The 20,573-nt window shown below is 37.1% G+C and overlaps 1 long non-coding RNA gene across 1 annotated transcript; it reads left to right on the forward strand.

The window, feature by feature from the left end:
• Window positions 1-2,866: 2,866 nt before the first annotated feature.
• Window positions 2,867-11,870, forward strand: LOC127525524 (uncharacterized). The gene is made up of 6 exons (XR_007933359.1): window positions 2,867-3,119; window positions 3,278-3,363; window positions 3,665-3,788; window positions 5,942-6,067; window positions 6,553-6,746; window positions 9,989-11,870. It is a non-coding gene; the product is annotated as an uncharacterized LOC127525524 (long non-coding RNA).
• The last annotated feature ends 8,703 nt before the right edge of the window (window positions 11,871-20,573 follow it).

The following is a 20,573-nucleotide window of genomic DNA, read 5'->3' on the forward strand; positions in this document are numbered from 1 at the left end:
ATCCACTACAAAACTTCATTTCTGTGGCCTTAGTCACAAGTTAAATAAACGGCAGCTGCTGGCTGCACCACAGAGGGTGTTATGTAGCGGGGAAACAGAATCAGGACTGATGACAGAAATCGGCCCCCATTTATGTGTAAGAGATTCCCAGGTGTGTAAGTGAGTGCTAGTGTGTGTGAAGTGAGAGATACCCCACAGGATTATGGGTACTTACATCATTGTTCTGAGTCTGAGAAAACAGTGATGTGAGAGCTCTCATTTTTAACAGAGAGTACAGCTTAAATCCCCTCCAAGAAAGAGTATGGTCTTGTGTGGAAAAACACAGTAAGTACACACTCAATATCAAAAGCCAAAGATGCAATACAGTCTCTTTACATGTTCTGACAATATTACCCAGATGTGAGTTTACTGGAACTTTAAGTTCACTAATAACATATAATAACTCTCCAAATGCACACATACATACACACAGAAACTGGTACTTTTCTTTGACAAGAAAAGCACCAGCACTGGGGTCCAGTGTGACTGCTAAATTTTGGGAGTGTTTTGGTTGGCCATAAAGAGCCTATAAAGTGCTCTGTTTATCTTTAGCATGATCAGACGAACCACTGCTAGTCTGCTAAAGTAGAAAAAGGCTCATGTTTAGGGCTGCTACTAATGATTTTTTTTTTTTTTCATATCAATGATTTTTTATGTATTTATTGAAATTAGTCAATTAATTTTCAGTTCAATTTTTCTTCAGGAATATCTCCCAACTAATGCTGTAAATGCAGTGCACTTAGTGCTGCCACCTGAACTGATGCTAAAACTCTGAGATTTAACTGCACAATTAAAAGTGGATTACTGCCTTGACACTATAATATGTGTCTTTCAAAAACGGAATTTGAATATCCACCAATTCATCCATCAAAAAAGCCACCAGGGGTAGAGCCTGCCCTTCACCCATTGATCATGGTAAAAATAATCTATTCATCATGTCTTTTGTATAGTTTTATATAAACTATACAAAAGACGTGGTGAAGAATGTGCCTCGTTGTCACCACATTAAAGGATTTCCAACTGCAATGTGGAAAAATAAGACACACCTTGTTTATTATACATTACAGTGGCATTGTTTGAATCACAAATTACATTAATAACTTTAAACTGTTGCATAGTTCACCAAACAACACACTAATATATCGTACAATTTTCTAGATGTAAAATGCTATGTAATATAGCATGTCACATATGCTGTTAATAGAAGATTTGAAAGACCTTTAAAGAAAAAAAAAACAGAATTTCTGTTTCAGTTTAGGGATACATTTTCAGTTTAGGGATACAATATAGTTTTTTTTTTTTTTTTTTTTAAACTAAGGCCCAGACATTAAAGCAAAAAGATGTTTAACCCTCTACTGCACACGCTGATGGCACATGGAAAAAAAAATATATATATTCCACATAATTTTTTGGTTCATTTGGGAACATTCTATTGATAAAACAATTGTTTTTTTTAAAGCAAATAATCTTGCCTTCTTCCCACACCATGTGCTCCTGTGACCATGTGTCAGAACAGGATGTCCCACCTTGAAATGGTGCTTGATTGACTCCAACACCTTACTGGACTGTTCTTTGGTACTTTCTCGACCTTTCTAATTGGTTGTAATCATTTAAAAAAAAATTTACTAAACATAGGGCTTAAGAAAACTTTCCGTTGCCTGAGGACAACGCTGTGCTGTTGAGGGTTAAACCATCCGTTGTCTCCCCAAGGTATACAAAATGAAAGTGATTCATTCATTAATAAGCATGCAAACAAACAGTGTTATACGACATGAGTTTTAAAACTAGATCTCATTGTCTGCTGCCAGCAGAACAAACAAAGCACTCACACAAACATGCAATCTAACGCACTACTAGTACTTTCATACACACCCATATTCTACAACCATCAAGCACAGGTGTGAATTTAAAACATCAACTGCTGTTGTGGCAAAGCAATCATCATCAAATAATTTTTCAAATTAAAACTTATTACCAGAAAAAAATGCTCAGAAAAAAAAGAATTTGATTTACATGTATGCATGTATCTAAAGCAGCTTAAATCAAAATCAAGTTATACATTTTTAACATTACTTCATGAAGTCATGTCAAGCATACTATGATGTTGTGTTGAAGTGCCAGGCTGGATGGCTTTAGGCTCACATAAGTTCAAAATGTTTTGGTAGCACTTTACAATAAGCTCTCATTTGTTAATATTAGCTAATGTATTAACTAACATGAACTAGCAATACATTTGTTACAGTACTTACTATTCTTTATTAATGTTAGTTACCCGTAAAAATACAGTCGTTCATTGTTCATGTTAGTTCACAGTGTATTAACTAATGTTAACAAACACAACTTTTGATTTTAATAATATATTAGTAAATATTGAAACGAACATTAACTAATTTTAATAAATTGTTTTTAATTGTTCATTTTTACTTCATGTTAAATAAAGCAGTTAACTGTTAATAATGAAAACTTATTGTAAAGTGTTACAATGTCTTTTTACTAAAAGGAGTAAAAGGCAAAATAAATGATTAATAAAAACTGCAAGCAGTAAGAATAATTATTGTATCACAATTTAAGGACAAATGCAAGTATTGCAATCCTGTAAAACAAGAACTAAACCAAACAAAAGACACTAAATTCTTTCAACGAAACGCCTACTGTTTGAATATTCAGAAGCATTGTTCCACTGTTTATAAATACTGTAGATGTGTCAGTTAAACACCAATCTAATGAGCAGTGTAAAGGTAAGCTTTTCTAATGTCTGTCACTCAGATGTCACGTTTGTGTCTATCTAAATTGTTTTTTTTGTTTTTTTTAAAAAACAAACATTTTATTTGTTTGAATGCTTTCAGTGTTCATGTCTATTTCTTGTACAATATCAATGTTTATGCTTTAGTTTGAGGAAAATCAGTAACATATCCTTAAACAAATCAAGGCTTATGTGAATAGTTCTGACCTATCAAAAGTAAATCTTTTATGAAATAACTACTAATTTAGAGCATGGAATAATTGTTTTGTTGCCCACACACAGAGAAAACATCCTTCAAGCACTGAAAGCAGGAAACACAAAATTACGAAAACAACAAGTATGTTGACAAGTTCACAAGTATGTTCCTAACATCTAAAAAAAAAAAAAAAAAAAAAAATGGTTGTCTCTCGTCATCTAAAATCTATTATTTCACAGTTAAGCTTTAATTAATTTTTTTTTTTTTTTTTTTTAACTACTCTGTATGTTTGTTTTCAGTGACATCATTCACCATTGCAGTTTCATCATGTGCATTATTCAGACAAGAGACAGGGGATAAAGGAGGTGCTTTTCCACTTGTCAAGGTAACGGAGTTTCAGTGAAAATGTACTAACATGCAGCTTATTCTCTGCGTTAATCAATAATGCATTTACTTTTACCTGTAAAACCGGTTTGCAAATGAAAAGGTCATTTGTAATTCACTAATACTAATATTAAACATTTATCAGAGAGGAAGTTTTTCATATGATGTGCATCTATTTTCACTGAGAATTCAGTACTGTAACTTGGTTATAACTAGCAAGAATCCCCAAAGATTAAGTCAACTAATTTGTTTAATTTGACATAGGTGTTAGTATTTAGTGTATTTTGATCACTCTGCACTAGGCTCTTACAATGGTGAATCAACGTGTGACTGATGGCAAAGCCACTGAAGAGCAGTTTAAAATTGTGCTGATACCTTCTGATGGTCAGGACATTGATCACCTGATCAAGAACATTAAAAAACACGGTAAGAGTAGAGTGATTTTCTATTTTTATTACTATAATTCTGAAGAATGCTCTTTCCCTATTCAATAAATGCATGCAGTGACTGTCAACTATAGAAACAACATTTCAGCCTGCTATTCACATTAAAATATCACATAGGCCTAGCTACTTATAACACCAGTTGTATTGACTACCTGCCTGCTTTCATTACATGGAAAAGAACAGAGCTAACATTCTGCAAAACTTTTTTGTTGTGGTCCATGCAAAAAAAAAAAAAAAAAAAAGAAAGAAAAAGTTGTATGGATTTGGAATGACATTGTGACATGGGAATGACGTTGTATGGATTTGGAAGTTGAGTAAATGACGACAGAATGTTCATTTTTGTGAACTATCCCTTACCGCAGACCCTAAAGCACCTAATTTTAATATAAACATAAATAAAATTAAACCTGCAAGCAGCATTTATCGGGGTTCAAGCATTTAAGGCCTTTGAGCACATAAAAAGGTATTATATTTTATTTAGCAAGCACGTAAGCACTGAGATCATAGATGGAAAAGACTATTTACAGCCAATACAGGCAATTTACTAAGGAAAAATATTTTTTAAAAGGTTTTTTGAGACACTTATAGCGCCACCTATTGCCCAATCTCCACCACTTTTTTTGGATGTCCTCAGAGTGTGCCCATACATATGCATGTTAATTTTGGTGAAAATATCTAATTTCGTTTTGAAGTTATAGACACATATATGAGAGCATAAAATGACCCATGAGTGACTTTGGATTTTTTTTGCCACTTTCTATCAAAATTTTGACATTTGGGCTATTACATTTATTTAACCAACTTAGGTTCCGTGTTTCCTATGCTGGTTTCGTCTCGATCGGACTAACCATTTCGAATATATTCGCAAAGGTTTTTTAAGCGCTAAATCACAACGTTGCACAAACCATAAGCCGAAACCTGGCTTGTCTGGTATTGGACTCGGCAAGGTTTCAGGAGTCTAAGGACATGACTCACGTGAAAATAATTCGACCACACCCAAAGTTATATACATTTTTAGCCAAAACCATTAAAAATATATGTTTTTTATAGCTTTTTAACAGTTATAGCACCATCTATGGTCCGATCTCCATAAAAGTTGGCATGCTTCTTTAGAGTCATATGCTGCATGTGCTCACTTAATTTCTTGAAATTCTGAGTTTTCGTTAAGGATTTATTGGCTTTTGAGTATATTTTGCCATGCCCATTTTGTAAATGACCATGTTATAGCTATCCAAAGGGTAAAATTAAAAAAAAAATCTTTTTTTTGATAATTATTGACCTAGAGAGTCCAGAGAATAGTACTGCACTGGCAAAAAAGCTAGGACTAGTTTGCAAAAGTATGTTTTTCACATAATCGCGAATATTTAATGAATGATTTGATTGACAGCAATGGTTCTTGAGGCAAAGTTGTTCAGTATTAGGAGATCTATCAAATGGTATGCATATTGTGTGGATCTGTGAAACACCACATGATTACAGAAGCGTAAAACTTGTTAGCACCAACTAGTGGCCAATTTCTTTCAAAATTCTTACAGACCTCTAGGACCATGAGTTGAACATGCCCACCGAGTTTCGTTCCAATCGGCCTCCGTTAACCTTGTGTAATAGGTACTCAAACTTCATTGGCCAATGGCGGCCATGTTTTTTGAGATACGCCAATGTGCTCATAGACTATCATGCCCCCTTGGACCAAGACATTGCATACCAATTTTCAAGTCAAACGGACTAACAGTCAGGTGGTTATAGCCGTTTTCATGATTTTTTCCCTGTTATAGTGCCACCTAATGTACAATTGATGCAATTTTTTTATCATGACCAAAGATTGAGCCCATACACATGTGTATTGAGTATGGAGTTATAGCCATTTTAGTATAAGTGGCCCCGCCCATTTCGAACGTTTTGGTGCCCCTTAGCGACCGTGAAGCTAAATTTTAACTTTTTTTGATAATTATTGATATTGAGACTTTAGAGAATATTTCTGAACTGGTTTGGTTCCAGACTAAAAACCTAGGACTAGTTCACAAAAGTAGGTTTTGGACAAAATCCGAGATGGTTTCAGCACTTTGTGCTTGAACCCCTAATAAGGTGTCATGTTATTCTACTAAACACAATGTTGTGATGCTGTCTGTGCAGGGCTGAAATGTGACCGAGTCCATATGATTACTGGTGAAAAACCCCTCCTTGATCTTCTTAATGAGATCAAGCCTTTTCTCTACCTGTCCACAAACCCACAGAATGTGAAAAAGGCCATGACTGCAGGTGACGCATCAAGTTTTTTTTTTGTTTTTTTTCCATTTATGTCACATCGCTGCAATATTAAAGAATTTCCTCAATACAATGTCTTCGCTTTTCTTGACCATTTTTTCAAGTACTTGTAACCAGTGTTGGGGAAAGTTAAAAGTTAAAGTTAAGTTAAAAGCAATGAGTTACAGTACAGGTGTCAGTTAATAAATGGGAAAGCAAGTCATTTTCGTTACTTATTTGAAAAAGATATTTTGTTGTAAATTTAAAAGCAATGCATAAAGAGTAATCTGATTACATAACTAGCATTACTTGTAATGCGTTACTCCCAACACTGCTTGTGACCAGTATAATTTCTGCATCTAAGCTGATTTTGAGGGAAAATCTGTGGAATGAGGCAAAGGAAAGAAATACCATTACATAAATCCAGTGCTGCAGTGAGAAAGGGCTTTTGCCTGCATGCAATACTTACAGTATAAAACACAACACAAGTTGTTTTTCAGGATATGGAGCAGCCACCATGTACCAGGGAGAGTACCAGGGAGATTACCAGGAGCACAGTGATGAAGTGTTACGTGTGGCCTTTGATGGTGATGGAGTCCTGTTTTCAGATGAGTCAGAGAGAGTCTTCAAAGAGAAAAAGCTAGAAGGTTTTGATGATCATGAACGTGATAAGGAGGACGAACCTTTGAAATGGGTAAGAATGTTGGTCCGAAACCAACATGTTAGTACTGCTGGATCTTAGATTGCTCAGTTAACCCTTGTTATATTTCACATTCACAAGGTACACGTCACACAGCCTTGTTATTTAAAAGGATATTTAAAGGAACTTTCTGCTGAAAGTTTGTTGACATTAGAAGCACTTCTACTGTACACAGTGTAAGTTGAGAGTTGAAATTGTGTGTGGAAATCGTACTCGGTTACGAACGTAACCTCGGTTCCCTGAAATACGGAACGAGTACTGTGTATGGGGAAAAGCTCCTTTTTACTCGATGCTGAAGCCTTTTTCAATAGCGCAGTGTAACTGCACGGCCATTGGTTCAAACTGGAAAACTTTTTGAACCAATGACGGCACAGCATAGCTAAAATGGGCGGGGCGTCTGGCTATATAAGCGGGCATTTCGCCATAGGATTTCAGGTCATTCGATTGAAGCGATGACACTGAAGCCGCAGCCTCGTGGCACGGCATAGAACGCAGTACTCGTTCCGTATCTCAGGGAACCGAGGTTACGTTCGTAACCGAGTACGTTCCCTTTCGATACTTCACTCGTACTGCGCATGGGGAACGAATTCAACCGCGCCGTGCCACGGGAGGGAATGACTGGACTTATCTTGGACACCGTAGGGGTCCAGGGGACAAGTGAGAAGGCTGGATCCGTTGAACCCTTACGCTGAGAGGGAAATGACTTGTGCTCTGAATGGGGTCGAGAGCACTTTAGGGACGTAGCCATGCCTGGGCTTTAGAATGACCTTCGAGTTGTTGGGCCCAAATTCAAGGCATGCAGGGCTCACGGAGAGGGCCTGCAGGTCGCCAACACGCTTGACCGATGCTAGTGCAAGTAGCAGAGCGGTCTTGAGGGTTAAGGGCCGAAGGTCAGCTGACCGCAGCGGCTCAAAGGGGGGGCCTTTGAGTGCTCTCAGGACTGTGGAAAGGTCCCAAATGGGAACAGTGAGAGGACGTGGGGGGTTCAACCGCCTAGAACCTCTCAGGAAACGCACAATGAGGCTGTTTCGGCCCACTGAATGGCCAGCAATTGGAGCGTGGAACGCTGTAATGGCTGCTACGTACACCTTGAGCGTGGAAGGGGTGAGGCCCTTGTCCAGACGCTACTGGAGAAATGACAGTATCGGGGATACGCCACACTCAACAGGGTCTTCGTTTCATGCAGAGCACCAGTCAACAAAGACTGACCACTTCTGGGCGTAGAGGCGTCTCGTTGACGGGGCTCTCGCCTGAGAAATGGTATTTAGCACGTCCCCGGGGAGGTTTAAAGGCTCCCATCGAGGGACCATCGGTGCAGAGCCCAGAGTTCTGGCTGAGGATGCTAGATTGTCCTGTTCGCCTGAGAGAGGAGGTCCCGTCTCGGGGGGATCGGCCATGGGGCTGTCGTGGAAAGCCTGAATAGCTCAGAGGACCAAACGCTGACGAGTGTGGAAGAGGAAAATCTCTCTCTTTTTGAGAATGTAAAATATTTATATTTATATATATTTATTGTTTTCGCCATAACAACGGCGTTTTGCGTGGGCGCAACAGCAGTGGGCCCAGGGCGCAGAACAAACACTTGGTCCCCAGCACCCAGAACTGAACGGGGTGGCGGGGGAACTAGGCGAGAGAGCTTTTGGGGTGGTCCGGTCGTGGCGGGACTTTGCCCCTTCCTCTTTCTTCCCGTGGGATCAGGAAGACTTTGGAGGCGTCGGGTCCAGCACAATCCTTGGCAGGGGGCCCTGGCGTCTCGGTAAGGTAGAGCGCTTAGCGGTGCGAGCTCGCTGGCGCTGCTCCTTAGGGGGCGCTGCCTGAGAGGTAGAAGGGGCAGGCTTGCTCTGATGCTGAGTCAGCGCAGTCCTGGGGTGACTCAAGGCAGAGGCTGAGCTGGAGCGTTTGGGCAGGAAGTGTCGCATGGCCTGGGACAACTTCTGTGCTGCAGTGAAACGCTCGGTGAACCCTTCTACGGCTGGCCCAAAGAGACCGGCTGGAGAGACTGGGGCGTCGAGAAAGGCCACTTTGTCAACCTCCTTGATCTCCGTCAAGTTGAGCCAGAGGTGGCCTGGGCCGTAGCTTTCGTGGCATGCAGGGCCAAATCCGTGGCGCTGCGGAGGTCGCGAAAGGCAGGTGCGTCAATACCAGACTCGTCCATGGAGCGGAGGAGCTTAGCTTGGAAAACCTGGAGAATGGCCATGGTGTGTAGCGCCGAGGCAGCTTGGCCAACTGACGAATAGGCTCTGCCAGCCATGGCGGAGGTCGTCCTGCAGGGCTTGGAAGGAAGGGCTCTCTTGTTCTTCCACCCCACAGCTGCAGGGGGGCAGAGGTGAGCGGCTACGGCCTCATCCAGGGGCGGCAAACACTCATAGCCCTTCTCCTGAGAGCCATCAACTGAAGTGAGAGCTGTGGAAGAGTCAGTGCGTAAGCGGGCCGAGTAGGGAGGCGCGCCATGACTTGGTCAGCTCGTCGTGAACTTCAGGGAAGAACGGTGCAGAGTGCTGGCGAGGGGCCAGTGACATGGAGTCATCAAGCGGCTTATCCTCTGAACCGCCAAAAGAGACGAGGTCACTCGCTTCAGCCGAGGGACGCTGCTCAGGGCGGGAGAACAGGACGGGGGACGGCTCTCTCGTGGGAGAGGATGAGGCATGCGGGTGCTGAGCCGGCAGAGCTCACCCAAATCCGGGCACTGAACCCCTCTACCCCGCTTTCTCTTCCTAGCCGGCTCGCGGGAGGAAGAAGACGGGAGGGCGCGAGGGGCGGGACCGCTTTCATTGAAGAAAGTGATCCGCAAGCGCAGAGAGGCGAGACTCATGCTCTCGCAGTGAGAGCATGAAGTCCCGGTGAGCGCCGCCTCAGCGTGGGACTTGCCCAGGCAAAAGACGCACTCACCGTGCCCGTCATCGTCATGCAGAGGGGCCCTGCATGTGCCACAGCTGTGGCGCGGCATTTGCAACAATGCCGCCGCCATGAAAACGGCGTTTGTGGGGCTCTTTTAGAGCGGTGAGAACCGCTGGAAAAACTCTTTTAGCAAGCGGTCGTAAAACCGCGGAAATATGCTATTTTAGAGGCGCCGAATGGCGGCAGGAGAAAAGCATGCCAAAGATGCTATACATACTGTAGATATTAGGTTGAAACATTTAGTTCTTTTGTTCAACACACTACAATTTAATGTAATAGTTAATTAACTCTCTCTAAAAAAATAAATGTCAATAATGTGTCTGTGTGCAATTCTTTTGCAGGGCCCACTAAGTAAGTTTTTTCAAGCCTTGGTACAACTCCAGCAGAAATTCGGTCTGCAAAATTGTCCGATTCGTACCTACTTGGTAACATCACGTGGCACATCAAGTCCTGGATTAAGAGCTCTGAAGACACTTCAGAAGGAAAACCTGGAGATAAATGAGGCATTCCTTCTGTGTGGTGCCCATAAAGGGCCTGTGCTGAAAGCAATCAAACCTCACATTTTCTTTGACGACCAGACATCACACATTAAGGATGCCCTTCAAAATGGGGTTATTGGTGCTCATGTACCTTATGGTGTGAGCAATGAGTGAGAATTAAACCTGATTTGATTTGTAAAGTTGTGACACACACTGCGCTGTAGGTGGTATTGTTTCTTAAGGTTTAAAGTGTAAAAAAAATTAAGGCACATTTTAAGGTATTAATGGTGAAATTAATCAATAAGCCATTACCTAAATGACTATTTCTTTGTCTTGGGGCCATATGTATAAAGCCGCTCAGAGCAAATTCTAAGAATGATGTCATTTTAGTCTTATACCTAGTCCTAAGAATAAGTGTGATTAATAAAGGTTCCTATATGTGTTAACCCTCTAGTGTTGTTCAGTCATTTTAGACAGGAAAAAAAAAAAAAAAATTATTGAATTTTTAAAAATCACTACTTCATCGGAATGGTACAAAACTTTTGTGGCAGTCGATATGTGACCACGAAAAAAAAAATGTAGACTTGATTCGAAAAATCTAAATGGTCGTTAAAAAAAAAAAAAAAAAGTCAAACTTGTGTTGATCATGGTCAAACATATGTTGGTGTGACTATAACAAGTTTTTGCAAATGTGTGAAATAAAACCAATAATTTAGCCACAATGCAGTAAAAAAAAAAAAAAACAAGTTGTTACAGTCTGGTGTTATAGATTTGGCTATTTCAGATCATTTTCTCAATTATGCATTTTGGACAATCTTAAAATCCTCAAAAACTCATGCTCCTCACTCTGTACCAAAAATACCAACTTCAAAATTACCGCAATTTAATGCGGAATTTAGTGTTACTGATTGGAGCGATGAGATGTCAATGGAAAATCCGGATCAAATTCTAACGCAATTTCACACTAAACTTCAGAAAATACAGAATAAATATACCACTACCAGCAAGGTTCAACCTAGGCAGCGTAAACTACCATGGATAAATTCTGACATATTGCAACTCCTTAAACAGAAGGCCTCTCTCCTTAAAATATACAGGTTAAGTCGAACACCGGAGAGTAAAAATAATTTCATACAAATTAGAAATAAATGTACAGCTGAACTGCGTAAGGCTAAGGAGGTCTATTTCCAACAACAGATTACTTTATCCGTTACTAACCCAAAGACGTTATGGCAGACCCTTAAAGTCATCAGCGGCGAAAATGAGAAGAAAAAGAATGTCAATATTCAAATTTCCCTACAGGGTACTCTTATCTCAGATTCAGAAAAGATTGCAAGTGCTTTTAATGATTATTTTGTATCATCTGTTAAAGAATTGGCAACCAATTTTACAACTTATTTCTTCTCACCTGTTCTCTCTCTAACACCTGATCAGTTCTCATTTTCTGAGATCTCGCAGAACGAGGTAATAAGAATATTGCGCACATTAAAAAATTCTCATGCCTGTGATATTTATGGTTTAAATACTTTATTTTTGAAGACTCATGCTGATAGCCTTATACCTCTTTTTCAGCATTTAATTAATCTTTGCATCAGGCTTTCGATCTTTCCTACTGATAGGAAAAGAGCACAAATCAATCCAATTTATAAATCTGATGATCCTACTCTTGTTTCAAATTATAGACCTATATCAATACTCTCAGCAATGTCGAAGCTGCTTGAAAAAACCTTGCACCAGTTAATTTCTTATCTAGAAATTAATAACTGGCTCAGCGACTGTCAACACGGTTTCCGCGCTAAGCGATCTACCATGTCGGCATTACTACTCTTTACTGAACAAATACGTAACGCTCTTAATAAAGGTCACATCACTGGAGCTGTTTTTATTGACTTTCGTAAAGCCTTCGACACAGTGAACCATCAGATCTTGCTTAACAAACTTTATTCATTTGATTTGTCTGCATCTGTGATAGAAATGCTTTATTCTTTTTTGACAAACAGGTCGCAAGCTGTTAAAATTAATCATGTAACATCTCAATCTTTAGTCTGTGATATGGGTGTTCCACAAGGCAGTATTCTTGGACCTTTACTTTTTCTTTTACACATTAATGATCTTCCTCAAGTGTGTAAATGCTCAGAATGCTTACTGTATGCTGATGATACTGTGATTTTTTTTTTTTTCTGACTCAAATCCTGATGTCATAAATTCTAAATTAACATTTGATCTTCAGTGTTTACATGATTGGTTAAAAAAGAACCACCTGACCATCAGTGTAAAAAAAACTGAATGTATGTACTTTCATTCAACTAGAAAAAGTCTTTCTTATGCTGATTCTATTACTTTTGCAAATCAATATCTTGTCACTACAAAGACTTATAAATATCTTGGTGTGTTACTTGATACACATCTTATTAACCGGGATCACATTTCTAATTTAACAAAAAAACTGAATCAGAAACTTGTTTAGCAATATTAGATCATATCTTTCTTTTTCTGTTTCTGAAACTTATCTACATGCAATTGTGTTTTCAACAATGTCTTATTGTCTTCAAATCTGGTCTCTTACCACTAAGGAAATTACTGAACCAATAGCACGATTATACAATCGAGCTCTTAAGATCCACAGTAATCTTCCAAAATGGACTCATCATTGCATTGCACTTAGACGTTCAAACGCTCTGACTTTTCAGCACTATATAAATAGTCACGCTATTACATTTTATTTTCAAATTCAAAATGCCACTTCACCAACACTTGCTGCACTTCATCCGTCATACAAAATGAGACCAGTACGCCTCACTAGGTCAGTTTCACAGGCACTTATACCAGTCCCTCCATATAAAAACAACTATGGTCAGAAATCCTTTTTTTATACATACACCAAAGTTTGGAATGATATTCCACATCACATAAGAAAAATACCATCCATCACATGTTTCAAAAAGGCATACAAACTGTTTCTTCTAAACAGTTACACTTGTACTCATTGATCGTTTATTTATCGCCCTACTTCTGTTTGCACTGTTTGTATTGTTGTTTTTAGTTGTTTGTATTTGTTTAGCCTGTGCTAATGTTTTTTGACCTTGTGTTGTAAATTGTGTTTTATGTTTTATGTTCTGCAGAACAGGAACCTGCTGGAAACCAGTTTTTAAACTGAGTCAGGCCCATTTAAATTGTACCTTAATGTTACTTTTTAACCTTTCCTGTATAATAAATGAAATGAAATGAAAACAGATTAGACCCAAATTGTTTAAGCTCTGATAAAGAATTCCTTTTTACATTTTTATGATTTTGTAACAAAATGTCTTTCTCAATGTTCAGGTGTGACTATAGGCCTAGTAAAATTAATGGAAAAACTGACATTTCAAATCAACATTAAAAAAAAAATAATAATAATTATCTAAACCTTGACAAAAAGTCTTTGAGAATGTCTAAATATATATCCAAAACCAGAACCTAATAAAAGTATGTTTTTATGTATAAAAACAATTCTAGAATTTACAAGCCTCTTTATATAGAGCTATAGAGAAATATAGTGGTTACACAATGGCATTACAGATGTTTTCCTTTTTTTTTACTTCCACAAGATGATACTAATCTGCCTTCAAAAAATGGATTTTAAAGGCCTTGTATCTATTTTAACATTAAATACAGCTTTAATTTAATAATTTTTTAGAAAAGTAGAAAAAAAAAAAAAAAAATCTTAGGGATGCACCGATACTGGTATTGGGCCCAAAACCAAGCTCATGTACTTGTACTCGTACTCGTAAAAATACCCCTGATACCAAAGACCGATACCTCACGCAGAGCTGGCGCTACCTATAGGCAGAGCAGGCAGTTGCCTAGGGCCTCGGGCATGGAGGAGGGGCCTCCATTACCGTAACACCCCCCTAGCAAAATACTAGGCTCTTTTTCCATTGGATATAGATGAATTCACAGTGACTCTTACCTGTAATTAAACCAACTATTGTCGTATCAAAGTGGGTCCTACCTTCTAAATACATAAAAACGTAAAGAAAATGCAACTTTTCTGCAACTTTTCTCCATTGTGTGGAGTATTCATGTAAATACAGTCAGTTATGGCTTTAGTGGATGTAAACAGGTGAAAAAAAGGATATGTGTCAGTATATTATATCCATCGATTCGCTCTTAAAATGACAGTAGCCTAATTAAATATTTGTCTGTCATTAGTGTTAGTAAAACGACAAAAGATGTTAAATAAATGTATTTATATAAATATCGTGAAATAAAATTTCTCATTTCATGGTCATATTGCCCACTTGTCCCGTATTCCACCAGGAGAAATCTGGTCACCCTAGGTTGTTTACACTGGTTCACAGTGTTATGTTATAAACATTTGTTCTGCAATATTTGTTTAGCACTTTTTGAAAGGCAGGTTAAAAAAGACTTGATCTTTGCTTTTGTTTTTTATTATGACTTTGGTAATTATGCCCTTTGAAGGTTATTGAACTGTGAAACTTGTGCTTTAAGTTTGTGACAAGCACATAAAAATTAGTACTTTTTTCATCGGAGTAATAATAAAGAAGCTGTCCTACATTCATTAGTCTCACTGAGCTTGGTGTGCTTGGAAAACTGCCACATCACCAAAAAAAAAAATATTGGTATTCGGTCCTTAAAAAATGGTATTGGTGCATCCCTAATCATAATTATTGCATACAAATTAATTAGCAACATAAAATTCTCTCAAAACACAAAATAAAAAAATATATATATTATTGAACAAAAATATATTACATTGATTTCAGGTGATAGATCACTTTTGACCACGAACAACACAAGTGTTACTCCCAAATGAACAATACCAGAGGGTTAAGAATAGGTCTCAGCTCCTAAATTATTTAAGAGTGCTGGAGAGGTAACCTAACCTAGTTAGCAATAACAAGATGGTAACAGAGAGGATGAGACCACTCATTTTCCAAAGAAGGTATAATGCATTGGAGTAATAAGATGATATGGAGTTAATAAAACAATACAAGTAGATCGTCAGGGTATTCTTTTTGTAACACTTTATAATAATATTCAGTTATAAGTCACTTATAAATTATTAGTTAATGATGAACTAATCATTTACAAAACATCATAAATGATTAAAAAGTGATATACTAACATTTTATAAATGTTTTATTAATCCATTTATAAGTCATTTATAAATTATTAGTTAATGATGAAAGAATCATTTACAAAACATGACTATACATTCCTAAATGATTAATGAGTGGTATATGCTAACGATTTACAAATGTGTTTTGTAAAAGGTATTGAGCTGTTACATGTGTCTACCGAATTTCATACTTGTACGTGAATTGTAGCGCGAAGGGTGCTTAATTGAAATTTTGTAGGTGGCGCTATCAAGCCATTTTGCCACACCTAATTCTGATACCCATATCAGATGTAAATTTTCACCACTTCTGACACATGTGCAAAATTTCATGAGTCTGAGCATGTTTAGGCCCTCAAAAATGTGATTCATTCCGGAGAATAATAATAATTGACCGAGCAATTACAATAGGGTCCTCACACCATTGATGCTCGGGCCCTAATAACCCACAGCAGATCTATACAGGTGGAGCTGGGGAAGGTGAAGGGTTTTAGAGGAACTCTGAAGCACACTGCAAACTGCTATAGTGAATGTAACCAGCCATTTAAATGTGTGAGCAACAAGCTCATTGGCTGCAGATGTGACATGGACCAATCAGCTTGTGTCAGTAGTTAACGGTTTAATTATCATCAGCCTGCGCCAACAGAGTTTCATGGCAGAACTATGTATTTGCCAAGGCAAAATTTCTAATTTCTAATTAATTTTTTTAATCTAATATTTAAATTTCATATCAGCTTTATTTCAAATAACAAATTATTGTTATTAGTTTTAGTAACTGGTTACTGTATGTATACGACTAAAAAGAAATAATTTGAATTATTATTTTCTTGTATAGTACAGTAGGTTTCACAATAAATATATTTCAAATTTTTCACAGACCCCTAGAAACGCTCTTGCGGGGACTCCATTATTAAAAAACCCTGGCTTTAGACTTTTCGAAAGACTCGTACAGTACCCTTGCTTCATGTGTTTAAACACACAAAGACTCTTTATCGCATGATCATACTAAGTAAATATTAAAACATTCCCTCCAAATGCCATCATCTGTGACAATCATGTTCCATCTTAATTACCCTGTGTTAATAAAAAACAAAATTCATTCTCAGCCTCATTCCTAAGTCAACTTGTAGAACAAGTTGTTTCTCTCTGCATCCACTACAAACCTTCATTTCTGTGGCCACCTGCCACCTGAACTGATGCTAAGACTCTGAGAAAAGTAATTTTGAAAAGAAAAACACTTTAACTGCACAATTAAAAGTGGATTATCACCTTGAAACTATAATATATGTGTCTTTCAAAAATGAAATTTGATTATCCATCCATCCATCCATCCATCAAAAAAGCCACTAGGGGAAGAGCCTGCCTTCTTAAAAAAAAAAAAAAGTTCACCCAATGATCATGGTAAAAATAATCATAATGACCATCAGGCATTTTTTAAATCAGACATATCAATAATGCTTGCTTTACCACTAAGAACAATGTAAAAGATGTGCAGTACACAATATACATGTACAAACTAGTTTAAACAGACTAGTCTCACAATTTTTTCTCAGTATCAGCTGGCAACTTATGTAATGAAAACTATACAAAAGACATTGTGAAGAATGTGCCTCAGTGTCACCACATTAAACACAAGGATTTCCACACTCAATGTGGAAAAATTAGGCACACCTCCTTTATTATACATTACAGTGGCATTGTTTGAATCACAAATTACATTACATTAAACAGTCACATGGTCTACCAAACAACACACCAATATTTTGTACAATTTTCCACATGTAAAATATAATAGTTTAGCATGTCGCATATGCTGTTAATAGAAGATTTGAAAGACCCTTAAAAAAAAAAAAAAAAAAATAGAGTAACAGAGTTTCTGTTTCAGTTTAGGGATCAATTTTCAGTTCAGGGATACAATAAAAATAAAAATAAAACTGAGGCCCAGACATAAGCAAAAAGATATTTCAACAATCCCTTGTCTCCCTTATATTTATACAGAATAAAAGTGATTTATTAATTACTAAGCATGCAAACAATCAGTGTTATACAACATGCCAGATTTACAAGTTTTAAAACTAGTTTTCATTATCAGCTGCCGGCAGATATAACAAGTTTTAAAACTAGATCTCATTATCAGCTGCCGGCAGATCTAAGAAAGCACTCACACAAATATGCAATCTGACGCACTACTAGTACTTTCATACACACCCATAGATATCTTTCAAACAATAAGGAGCAAAATCTATTAATGCCACCCTGGCATGTATTTACAGTTTTCTGCATACCATTCTATAGCCCTCAAGCACAGGTGTGAATTTAAAGCATCAACAGCTGTTGTGGCAAAACGATTATCATCAAGTAATTTTTCAAATTAAAACTTTTGACCAGAAAAATTTTGGACATTCACAGCATGCTCTGAAAAGAAGAATTTGATTTACATTTAGGCTATACATTCTAAAGCGGCTTAAAGAAAAATCAAGTTATACATTTTTAACATTACTTCATGAAGTCATGTCAAGCATATATAGCTGAACTGATGTTGTGTTGAAATGCCAGGCTGGACGGCTTTGGGCTCACATGAGTTCAAAATGTTTTGGTAACACTACAATAAGGTCTCATTTGTTAATAGTTAAAGGGTTAGTTCACCCAAAAATTCGTTCCAAAACTCGTAAGACCTTCGTTCATCTTTGGAACACAAATTAAGATATAGCAACGAGAATACTTTTTGTGCACAAAAACAAAACAAAAATAATGACTTTATTCAACAATGTCTTCTCTACCCTGTCATTTTCCTCTGCTGTTTACGTTCAACACTTCCAGGTTCTACGTCAGAATGCCGGCTCAGTATTGGCCGCGTTGACTATTTTAACGATGTCTTTACTACTTTTCTGGACCTTGAATGACGGAAATTACATTGCTTTCTATGGGGGATTAACTCCCTCTGGTCGGCGATCACGCCAGCGATACCACCTCGGTTTTTTTCTTACCAGTGTGAAAGAGACTCAAAATACTCCGTCAATGTTGCACATACAATTAAGAGTTATACACCATTTTAATCTGTGGAATATCTTCTTTTATTTGTGTACACTCAGAGTAAAAACAAAATATTGTGCTTTTTGCAAAATAAAGAAAACTAACATGATGCTTAGTGAATACTAATCACAAAAACAATTAGACTTATGTCTAAAGAAACGTTGAAATGTCAGGTTTTAAATCGTGTAAGTCAAATCGAAAACAAAAATTCTGTGTTTATGTAATCTGTATGAAAAGAGACACGTCAGAAGTCCGTGATTCAGCTTATTATCCACTAATGCGGCCACGCCCACGAAGCGAGCGCTATTCAGACGCAAATTCTGAGGCAATACATGTATATATCATCTCAATCATGTATTTATTGTCTTGAAAAGTGTTTATCTGTATGTTAAAGACATGGTTAGAGACCTCTGGAAGACGGTTAGTTCCTGGAATGTCCTGTTCTTCTTTAGAGTAATTTGTGGACTAAAGGTGTACAGAGCGCCCTCCGGCTGCAAGTATGAATTGAAAACACAGTATCCAGCGTTCATAGTGATGACAATAAATATTGAATAAATATTACTCCTCTGTATAGAAAATCGACATAAACATATGAGAATCCATCAATATTTCTCCAAATGTGCATGCTTTTAAGCTAAAAGCTATATGAAATGCCATAGAGGTAACATGAACGTTCAGACGCTTTGCATCACAGAAATACATTATATTTTAAAGTATATAATAGAATACCATTATTTTAAATTGTAATAATATTTCACAGTATTGCTGTTTTTTCTGTATGTTTGATATACACCATGATGAGCTTGAGACATGATCACAGAGGGTTTTTTCACAGCCTACCTGACTGAAAGGCCTCATTATTATGCAGGTCATTAGAGGTCTTTATGCGACTCTTTTGTCTTCTCAGGTGTGAATTACCTCATTATTCATGATGATTCATGCCTCCACGCATACTGTGTTTCTTGACAAAACGTGTCTTACAAAAACTAAATCAATATATTGTTTTATATGAACAAGTAGGCAGGATAATTTTTACATAATTTTGAAGCAAAAACTCTAGTCTACAACCTCCAATACCCAGAAGTCTTGTGAACACAGATGTAATATATTTTTTTGGCTTTATTTCAGTGACTTAAGTTTTTTGTTTTTTCAATAACCACGCATAAACGTTATTCCTTCAAAAACACAAACATGTACATACATGTTCCTCACATATTATTGTAGCCTAGTTTGTGCTGAACACAGTGTAATGACACTTTTTCCATTAATATGTTTATGAACAACTGAAAAAAGCACAAATGTCAAGGCATGTCAAAACTTCTCCAGGGCCCCGAAAATCCTCAGACCCCAGAAGGTTAAAAAAAACTCTTGGATTTCATCAAAAATATCTTAATTTGTGTTCAGAAGATGAACGAAGGTCTTACGGGTTTGGAGCGACACAAGTAATAACAGAAATTTCATTTTTGGGTGAACTAACCCTTTAATGTATTAACTAACATGAACTAGCAATACATTTGTTACAGTACTTATTAATCTTTATTAATGTTAGTTAATAAAAAATACAGTCATTCATTGGTTGTTCATGTTCACAGTGTATTAACTAATATTAACAAACACAACTTTTGATGTTAATAATATATTAATAAATGTTGAAATGAACATTAAGATTAATAAATGTTGTAGAAGTATTGTTCATTCATGTTAACTAAAGCAGTTAACTGTTAACTAATGAAACTGTAAAGTGTTACCAATGTCTTTTTACTAAAAAGAGTAAAAGGCAAAAGAAATGATTAATAAAAACTGCAAGCAGTAAGAATAATTATTGTATCACAATTAAAGGACAAATGCAAGTAATGCAATCCTGTAAAACAAGAACTAAACCAACTAATGACTAAATTATTATTATTATGAAACGCCTACTCTTTGAAGATTCAGAAGCATTGTTCCACTGTCTATAAATACTGAAGATGTGTCAGTTAAACACCAGATATAATGAGCAATTTAAAGGTAAGCTTTTCTAATATCGGTCACTCAAATGTCACGTTTGTGCCTTACCATCTAAACTGTTTTTTTTAAACATTTTATTTGTTTAAATGCTTTCAGTGTTCATGTCTATTTCTTGTACAATATCAATGTTTATGTTTTAGTTTGAGGAAAATCAGTAACATATCCTTAAACAAATCAAGGATTACATGAATAGTTCTGACCTATCAAAAGTAAAACTTTTATGAAATAACTACTAATTTAGAGCATGGAATAATTGTTTTGTTGCCCACACACAGAGAAAACGTTCGT

This window comes from Ctenopharyngodon idella, chromosome 13 (genome assembly GCF_019924925.1).
Source record: "Ctenopharyngodon idella isolate HZGC_01 chromosome 13, HZGC01, whole genome shotgun sequence".
NCBI lineage: Eukaryota > Metazoa > Chordata > Actinopteri > Cypriniformes > Xenocyprididae > Ctenopharyngodon > Ctenopharyngodon idella.